Consider the following 8210-nt stretch of genomic DNA (forward strand, 5'->3'; position numbering starts at 1 on the left):
TTCAAGGTTTCATTCTATAAAGCCTATGTACCATCGTCATGATGCTACCCTATAGAGCTTACAGATTGCCATCACAGTGTTGTTCTATGGAACCTATAAACTGCCATCACGGTTTTGCCCCGAAGGACTAGTCGATAACCGTCTTCAAAGTGTAATTTTAATGAGCCAGTTGATAACTTTCTGCAACGATGCCCAATATCCTTTGAATTCCTATTTCAATTCACCCATTCCTCCAATATGCCAATTACTCCTATCTCCATCTACCTAATCAAGGAAGTTCCCTTCGTACTCCACATACAATAAAAACATGCTTCACACAAGATAATGCATGATTCGTGTAACAACCCGACTTTGGACCTAGACAGAACATTGGTTTTGGAACCACTAACCTGAGGCCGTAGAAATTATTTTTTTATATATTATTTTATGTGTTATAGCTTGTTTATATGAGTGCATGAAAATTCTGGTGAAATAATTGTAGCGATTGCATGCTCAATTGTGAAAAAGGACAAAATCGCATAAGGGACAAAAGTTTTATTTCATCAGCTAAAGGTGTCAAATAGCTAGAGAACCAAAATTAAGAGTCTTTAAAGAGCAAATAGGCCTTTATTAATGGCATGGTCGGCCATAGGGACAAGAAAATAAAATATGTCAAAATTAGGTGACCAATTTGACTAGAATAAAATAAAATAAGGAAAAGCTATCATCTTTATTCTCTTCTTCTCTTCTCGACTGAAACTTTCAGCAAGGAAGGGGTCTTGAAATCTTGAAAATTTCAGCCATTAAGTTCTCTCATAAGTAAGTGATTTTGATGACTTTTATTGATGATTTTTGTACTTTTGGGACTCTTGTAGCATAAGCTAACTAATGAGGGGACTATTTTGCAAAATGGTTGAGGGTCTAGGGTTTTTCCATGAGAGTATTCATGTTTTTTGCTGAATTTTTATGGAAGAAAATGAATCTTGGTTGTTAAACAAACAACTTTTGTGAAGTAGTTTTCATGGAAACCCTAACTAAGGACCATTTTGCATAAGTTAAAAATTATGTGGTAAATATGTGAAATAATTGGAATTGTGGTCTGCTTCTAGTATAAAAAGAATTTGAATAGGCTTGGGTAGTGAGAAAATTCGATAAAAATCGATTTACGAGCCTAAGGGTAAAATAGTAATTTTGTGAAAGTCTAGGGGCAAAATGGTCATTTTGCCAAAATATGAATTATGAAATGTATTGATTAATATGATGATTAAATTAGTGAATTTTTATCATTTTAGATCAAGAAATACGAAATTCGGAACTAGACCGCGGGAAAGCCAAACAAGTAGATTAAATACAACTAGTCGCCCACCTTTTGTATACTGAGGTAAGTTGTACATAAGTAAGACAACTTTGTCACTATTATGTGTTGAATGATCTATTTTTCATAATATGGTTGAATAAAGAATATGATTATGAATAATGCATGATGTAATTAATGTGGTAAATCCCCGGTTGAGCCTAAGAATAGATTGGATATCCATGCCATGACATTTGGGTGATATGTGTGCTAGTGTAAGACCATGTTTGGGACATGGCATCGGCCACGATATGAGAGCCAGTGTAAGACCATGTTTGGAATTGGCCATGATATGAGAGCCAGTGTAAGACCATGTTTGGAACTTGGCATCGGCCACGATATGAGAGCCAGTGTAAGACCATGTTTGGAATATGGCATCGACATTGTAATGAGAGCCAATGTAAGAGCATGCTGAGACATGGCATCAGCATTGATATGTGCGCTAGTGTAAGACCATGTCTGGGACATAGCATCGACCACATTATGAGAGCCAGTGTAAGACCATGTTTGGGACATGGCATCGACATTGAGACGAGAGCTAGTGTAGGACCATGTCTGGGACATGGCATCGGCCTCGACATGTGAGCTAGTGTAAGATCATGTTTGGAACATTGCATCGGCAATTCATCCTCTTATGCAAAGCTTGTCAGATATCCTTTAGTATTCCAAATTATTTTACGGGTTATTTTAAAGCTTATGACAATGATATGGAATGATATAATCATGTTGTGAGTGGTACAAGTTCTTATTTCAAACTCATGAGATATGAGTCTAATTATGATGTCTTAATGGTAAGAATGACATGAGTAAGTTCTACCTATGAAAATGATTTGAAATCTTTGGCTTATATTTTTGATGTATAAGTAAGTGGTGATATCTGCCTTTGTGCACTCAAGAATGTTGTGTTGATTTATTATATGCTATGTGTTTTAAATATGTGTGGTTGATGTTGTTATTTATTTACATGCAACTTGCTAAGCTTTATGCTTACTCCCCCTCCTTTACATTTTCTTATAGTGCCGCCAAGCTAGTATCAGGGATCAAGACGTAAGAGGCATCGATCACACTATCACTTGAAGCTTTGGTATAGCTAGTTTAATATTTTGGATTTTTGGCATGTATAGGGACTTGAATCTTTTGTTTAGTGCTTTGTTAGTTTATCCATAAGTGTTGGCTTATATGATGGATGTTTTATGTAACACCACAAACTCGGCCTAGACGTTACGGCCGAATCCGGTGTGTCACATTACCTACCACTAACCAAGTTACCTAGTTTACTAAAGTTTAGGTGAGCTTTGCAAAAACCATTAATGAAGTTTTAAGAGAAATGTTCCGATTCACTAGTGTGAGTCCTATCCATTAACGATTGTTAAGGGTTTAGAAAAACGTGACTTTTGTTACACCTTGAAAAGTTTCGTTTTGAAGACGTTTGATTGTCGTGTCGATTTGAAACAAGTAATTTTTGATAAACCCAGAGTTAACCAATTTCAAGGAATCAATTTAAGTAATGTGAATCTCAAGTCGAAAACGATTAAAGTAATTTAAAAACACAAAATAAAAATAATAGAGTGGCCTTATTACAACTTTAACCAAAATAGAAACAATAAAAAAAATGCGAAATTTAAAAGGAAGCTACTTGAAACTGATTTAAAACCAGAAATTTAATCTTCGTCGCCACTCTGAATCCCGCCCAGCTCCAAGTCCACCAACTAGGGCTCACCTGCAAGGATGGAAGAGAAAGAGGGTGAGTTTGGAAAACTCAGTGTATATGGAAAACCCATCTAAAGCCCAAGTCAGCTCAAGCCCATTGGGCCTAAGCCCTATTCAGATAACCGCGGGTACTGGGCCGAAGCCCTTTTCAAAATACGATAAACTGGGCCTTAGCCCCTTTTCAGATAACAGTATAGCCCATAGGCCCATTCCAGAATAGAACAGACATATTCGTGTATGCAAGCCCAACCCAGCCTATAACCAACCGCTACACTCCACCCGTACTAGCCCTCCACTCCATGTGGGGAATAGCTCAACCCACCCAGCCCTACACTTCACAAGTGCAGCATAGCTCTCAGATATCAGTAAGTTGAGGCAAAGCCTCCAGTACGTGGTCAAGCCACTTTCAGTACTTCCTCCCTCAATAACCCAGTCCCAAGCATCAGATAATAATAACATGGCATGCAGTAAATAGTAACAATCAAACATGCATTTAGGTCAACCTTAACCCTAGGGGTATATCAGTAATTTTTCTCCTAGGGATAAAACTGTAAACTTTCCACCTATAAAGGTATTTCAGTACTTTTATCAGTTTTAAGGGTTCTCATGAATGTTACGGTCCTTACTAGCCCATTTGTCATCGCAGTAATTTATTTATCTCAATTTCACAATTTTAGCCATTGGGCCCTAAAACCCTTAATGGGCCCTACAGTGTCCATTAGCAATTTAAGCCCATTTAACTCAAGTTTTATAACCAGTTTATCGGTTTAAGCAGTTTCGATTCTACAGTCTAACAGAACATACTTATTGCCTATTTTTTTTATATTATATATTTTTATTATTATTTACCCGTATGGCTCCGTAAGCCCATTGGGCCTAGTTTTAGCCTATTGAGGCCCAATTACCGAAGTGCATGAAATTTCACACACGACTAACTTACCACTTTGCGGTTTCAGATCTAATGATTTATAAACGTCTTGTGAGCACTCGCCCATTCACAAGCCCACGAAATGCTGAAATTTCGGCATTTCAGCTTTTGCCGAATTTAACTATGAGAGGGTGTTCGATACACACCTGTTTGGCGACGATTGCTACTGCGATCCCTTACGATGTCCTACAATTGATTACCACAATTCTTAGATTGCAACCCACAACAACCAATCCCAATATTCAGTAACCCATATTCGAACCATGCCCCTAAAGCCTTTAGAATCTTACCTTTTTGCCGAAAACCGATGACTAAATCTAAGTCTAGTTGTTCCAAAGATCCAAGCCTTCGATCAAACCTCTTGAAGACACTAATCACCAAAAGAAATCGTCAGATAAAGACCCTGAAAGCCCTATGCCCAAATCGACAACCTCCCTAGATTTTAGGGACTTCGACTTTTCTAAATTGTAAAATAAGACTAGATCTGAGGTGATGAGCACTTACCACTTATTCCTCTTTGATTTCTACACAGATCTGATGTAGATCTATCCTCTAAACGATAGTAGAACTCGAATCCAGGAGATCTGAAGTTTCGGCTATAAGTCCCTAAATCTATGGTATTTCGACTTTTTAAGTGATCAAGAAGATGACGATTTGAGGCTATAACTTTGAAGTAATGTTGCCGACAGATACTAAGGGTTTAGAGAAGATGAAAGTTGATCAAAAAGAACAAAAATAACTGAAGGATTTTGGCTTGGAGAAATCGGCACAAGAAGTGAGTTTTCGGGATTTCAGCTTTTGTGACAATCGACTATAGAGGTTTTGTGGAGGATGGGATTGACAGAGGAGGTGAGTAAGGTGATTAGAAGGTTTCGGCTAGAAGAAAAAGTAAAAAGGAAGAAAGAAAATGGAGGAAAAAGAGAGGAAGAAGAAATCAGCGCCAAGGAGAAGGAATTTGCATTTTTGGCTTTTGTGAGAACTCAGAAAGGATGAATGGCAATGAAAGCTTTCAGGTGGCTAACCCTAATTCTCTAAGACAGAAAAAGAAAAGAACCTAACCCTAATATCAACTAAAATAATAGGCCCAACCTCCCTAAGGCCCTTGCCCAAATTCACTTAAGTGATCACATGCCCGACACATGCCTAAAATTAAAAAGTAACCATATGCCTACCTTGCAACTTAAACCCTGGACCTTTAATTCCTTCCCCGATGCCATTTTGTTTAGGAACTTAGTGCCGCCACCTTGCCACTTTACCAAGGCCTTAATTGCGTCATAATTTATGAAGTTCTTCTTAAAAGCCCACTTAACCATGTCTCTTATTCACTTAAAATCCAACCTTGATATTTTACTGTGTTTAACTTAGGCTTGGGCCTTCTAAAGGCCCACTAACATACTTAAACACAATTCCAATATTCAGAACACCAAAATTTCAAAATTTACTAGAAATCACAGAAACCCGAAAAATCCCGAAAATCAGGTCGTTACAACTCTACCCCCTTAAAGAAATTTCGACCTCGAAATTTACCTGATCCAAATAATTGAGGGTATTGTTGATGCATAGTCTCTTCTGACTCCCAAGTAGCCTCTTCCCTTCCATGATTACCCATAGTACTTTCACCAATAGAACCGACTTCCTTCTTAAAACTTTAACCTCTCGATCTAAAATTTGCACGGGTTCCTCCTCAAAGGTCAAATCAATGTTTACTTCAATCTCCTCCGCTGGCACAACATGTGAAGGATCCGATCGATATTGTCTCAACATGGACACATGAAAGACGTCATGGATTCTGTCCAACTCCGATGGTAACTCTAACTGATATGCTACTGGCCCTACCCGTTTAAGAACCCGATAAGGCCCTATAAACCGCGGACTCAGTTTGCCTTTCTTACCGAACCTGAAGATCTTCTTCCAAGAGAAACCTTCAAGAAAACCATATCCCCAACAGTGAACTCAATCTTTTTACGCTTTAGATCTGCGTAAGACTTCTGTCTATCAGATGCCTCCTTTAACCGATCTCTTATCAACTTAACCTTACTTTCGGTATCTGCCACTAATTCCGGTCCAAGCACTTGTCGTTCACCCAACTCTGTCCAACACGTAGGCGTACGACATCTTCGCCCATAAAGTGCCTAATATGGAGCCATCTGAATACTTGCTTGGTAGCTGTTGTTGTACGCAAACTCCGCCAATGGCAAGTAGTCTTCCCAACTACCACGAAAATCGATGATACAATCTCTTAACTTATCCTCTAAAACTTGAATAACCCTTTTCGACTGTCCATCTGTCTGAGGGTGAAAAGCAGTACTGAAATCCAATCGTGTACCCAACGCCTCCTGCAACTTCTGCCAGAACTGAGGTGTAAACCTAGGGTCTCGATCAGAAATAATCGACACTGGTACTCCATGCAGTCGCACTATCTCCGCCACATACAACTTGGCCAACTTTTGCAGTGAGTAATCAGTACGAACAGGTATGAAATGGGCAGATTCGTTAACCTATCCACAATTACCCACACAGAATCTTTCTTGGTGGGTGTCAAAGGTAGCCCACTCACGAAGTCCATAGTTACTCTCTCCCACTTCCATAGTGAAATTTTCACCGATTGCAGTAATCCAGAAGGCAATTAGTGCTCGGCCTTAACTTGCTGGCACGTCAGACATTTCCCAACCAATTCAGTCACCTCTCGTTTTAGTCTAGGCCACCAGTACACCTCTCGCAGGTCTCGATATAACTTATTTCCTCCAGGATGCATAGCACAAGGTCCACCATGAGCCTCTTTTAGAATTGTCCGCCTTAATTCAGGGTTTTTCGGAATACAAACTCTTCCACGAAAGCACAGAACTCCGTCAGTATTCAGTCCAAAATCCTCATTCTCACCATTCTTAACTTGCCAAAACCGAAGATGTCTCTACAAACCTTATGTAATAGCCTGCCAGACCCAGTTTCGTCAATGGTGCAACAATCAGAGAAAATCCCTCTACAAACCTTCTGTAATAGCTCGCTGCACCGTAAAACTTGAATTTCCGACATCGACTTTGGTGGTTTCCATTCCAAAACTGCCTCAATTTTCTGAGGATCCACTCTAATTCCTTCGGCAGAAACCACATGACCTAGAAAAGTCACTTCTCGCAACCAGAATTCACACTTACTAAACTTCGCATAAAGTTGCTTCTCTCTCAGCACTTGCAGCACAATACGTAGATGCTCATCATGCTTCTCCTCAGTTTCCGAATATACAAGAATATTATCGATAAAAACAACCACGAATCGGTCCAAGTAAGATTGGAATACTCGATTCATCAGATCCATGAAAGCTGCAGGTGCGTTCGTCAACCCAAACGGCATAACCAGAAACTCGTAATGACCATATCGAGTTCTGAATGCTGTCTTATGAATATCCACTTCCTTTACCCTTAGTTGATGGTATCCAGATCGAAGGTCAATCTTGGAAAATACCGAAGCTCCTCTAAGTTGGTCAAATAGATCGTTAATTCTAGGCAGTGGGTATTTGTTCTTTATCGTCAGTTTGCTCAACTGGCGATAATTGATGATGAAGCCTCTATCCAACAACTCTTGGATTTGAGCTTTCAGTTCCACTAACTCCTTCGGTGCCATCCTATAGGGTGCGATGGACATTGGAGCTGTTCCAGGCAGCAAATCGATTCCAAACTCGACTTCTCGATTCAGAGGTAATCTAGGAAGCTCTTCTGGGAAAACATCTCGGAATTCTCTAATAGTTCTGACTGTCTCCACAGTCAGATCCTCAGTTTCAGCTTGGCTTACAAAAGCCAAATATTCCTCGCATCCCTTACGCATCAGTTTCTCAACCCCCAAAGCCGATACTACATTGGGCAAGTAATCTTTTCGTTTTCCAATAATCATTACCTCTTCATCCTCGACAGTCCTTAACACCATCCTTTTAGTTGCACAATCCAGAGTTGCAATATGCTTGGTCAATTAGTCTATCCCTAGGATCAAATCGAATTCTCCGAACGGTAACTCTATGAAGTCTCCACAGAAAATCCTACCTTGAGTCTCTAATGGTACCTCCCTAAAGAGTTTCTCTACCTTAACCGAGTGATCTAAAGGACTTATCACAGTTACCCCACACACAGTCTCCTCGAAGTGTACACCCAATGCCCCAGAAATGTCACATGCAACATACGAATGTTGACCCCACATCGATCAGAGTAGTGCAAGGTACGCCAGAGATAAAAAATGTACTAGTTATGACAT

Source organism: Gossypium arboreum, chromosome 10, assembly GCF_025698485.1.
Source record: "Gossypium arboreum isolate Shixiya-1 chromosome 10, ASM2569848v2, whole genome shotgun sequence".
NCBI lineage: Eukaryota > Viridiplantae > Streptophyta > Magnoliopsida > Malvales > Malvaceae > Gossypium > Gossypium arboreum.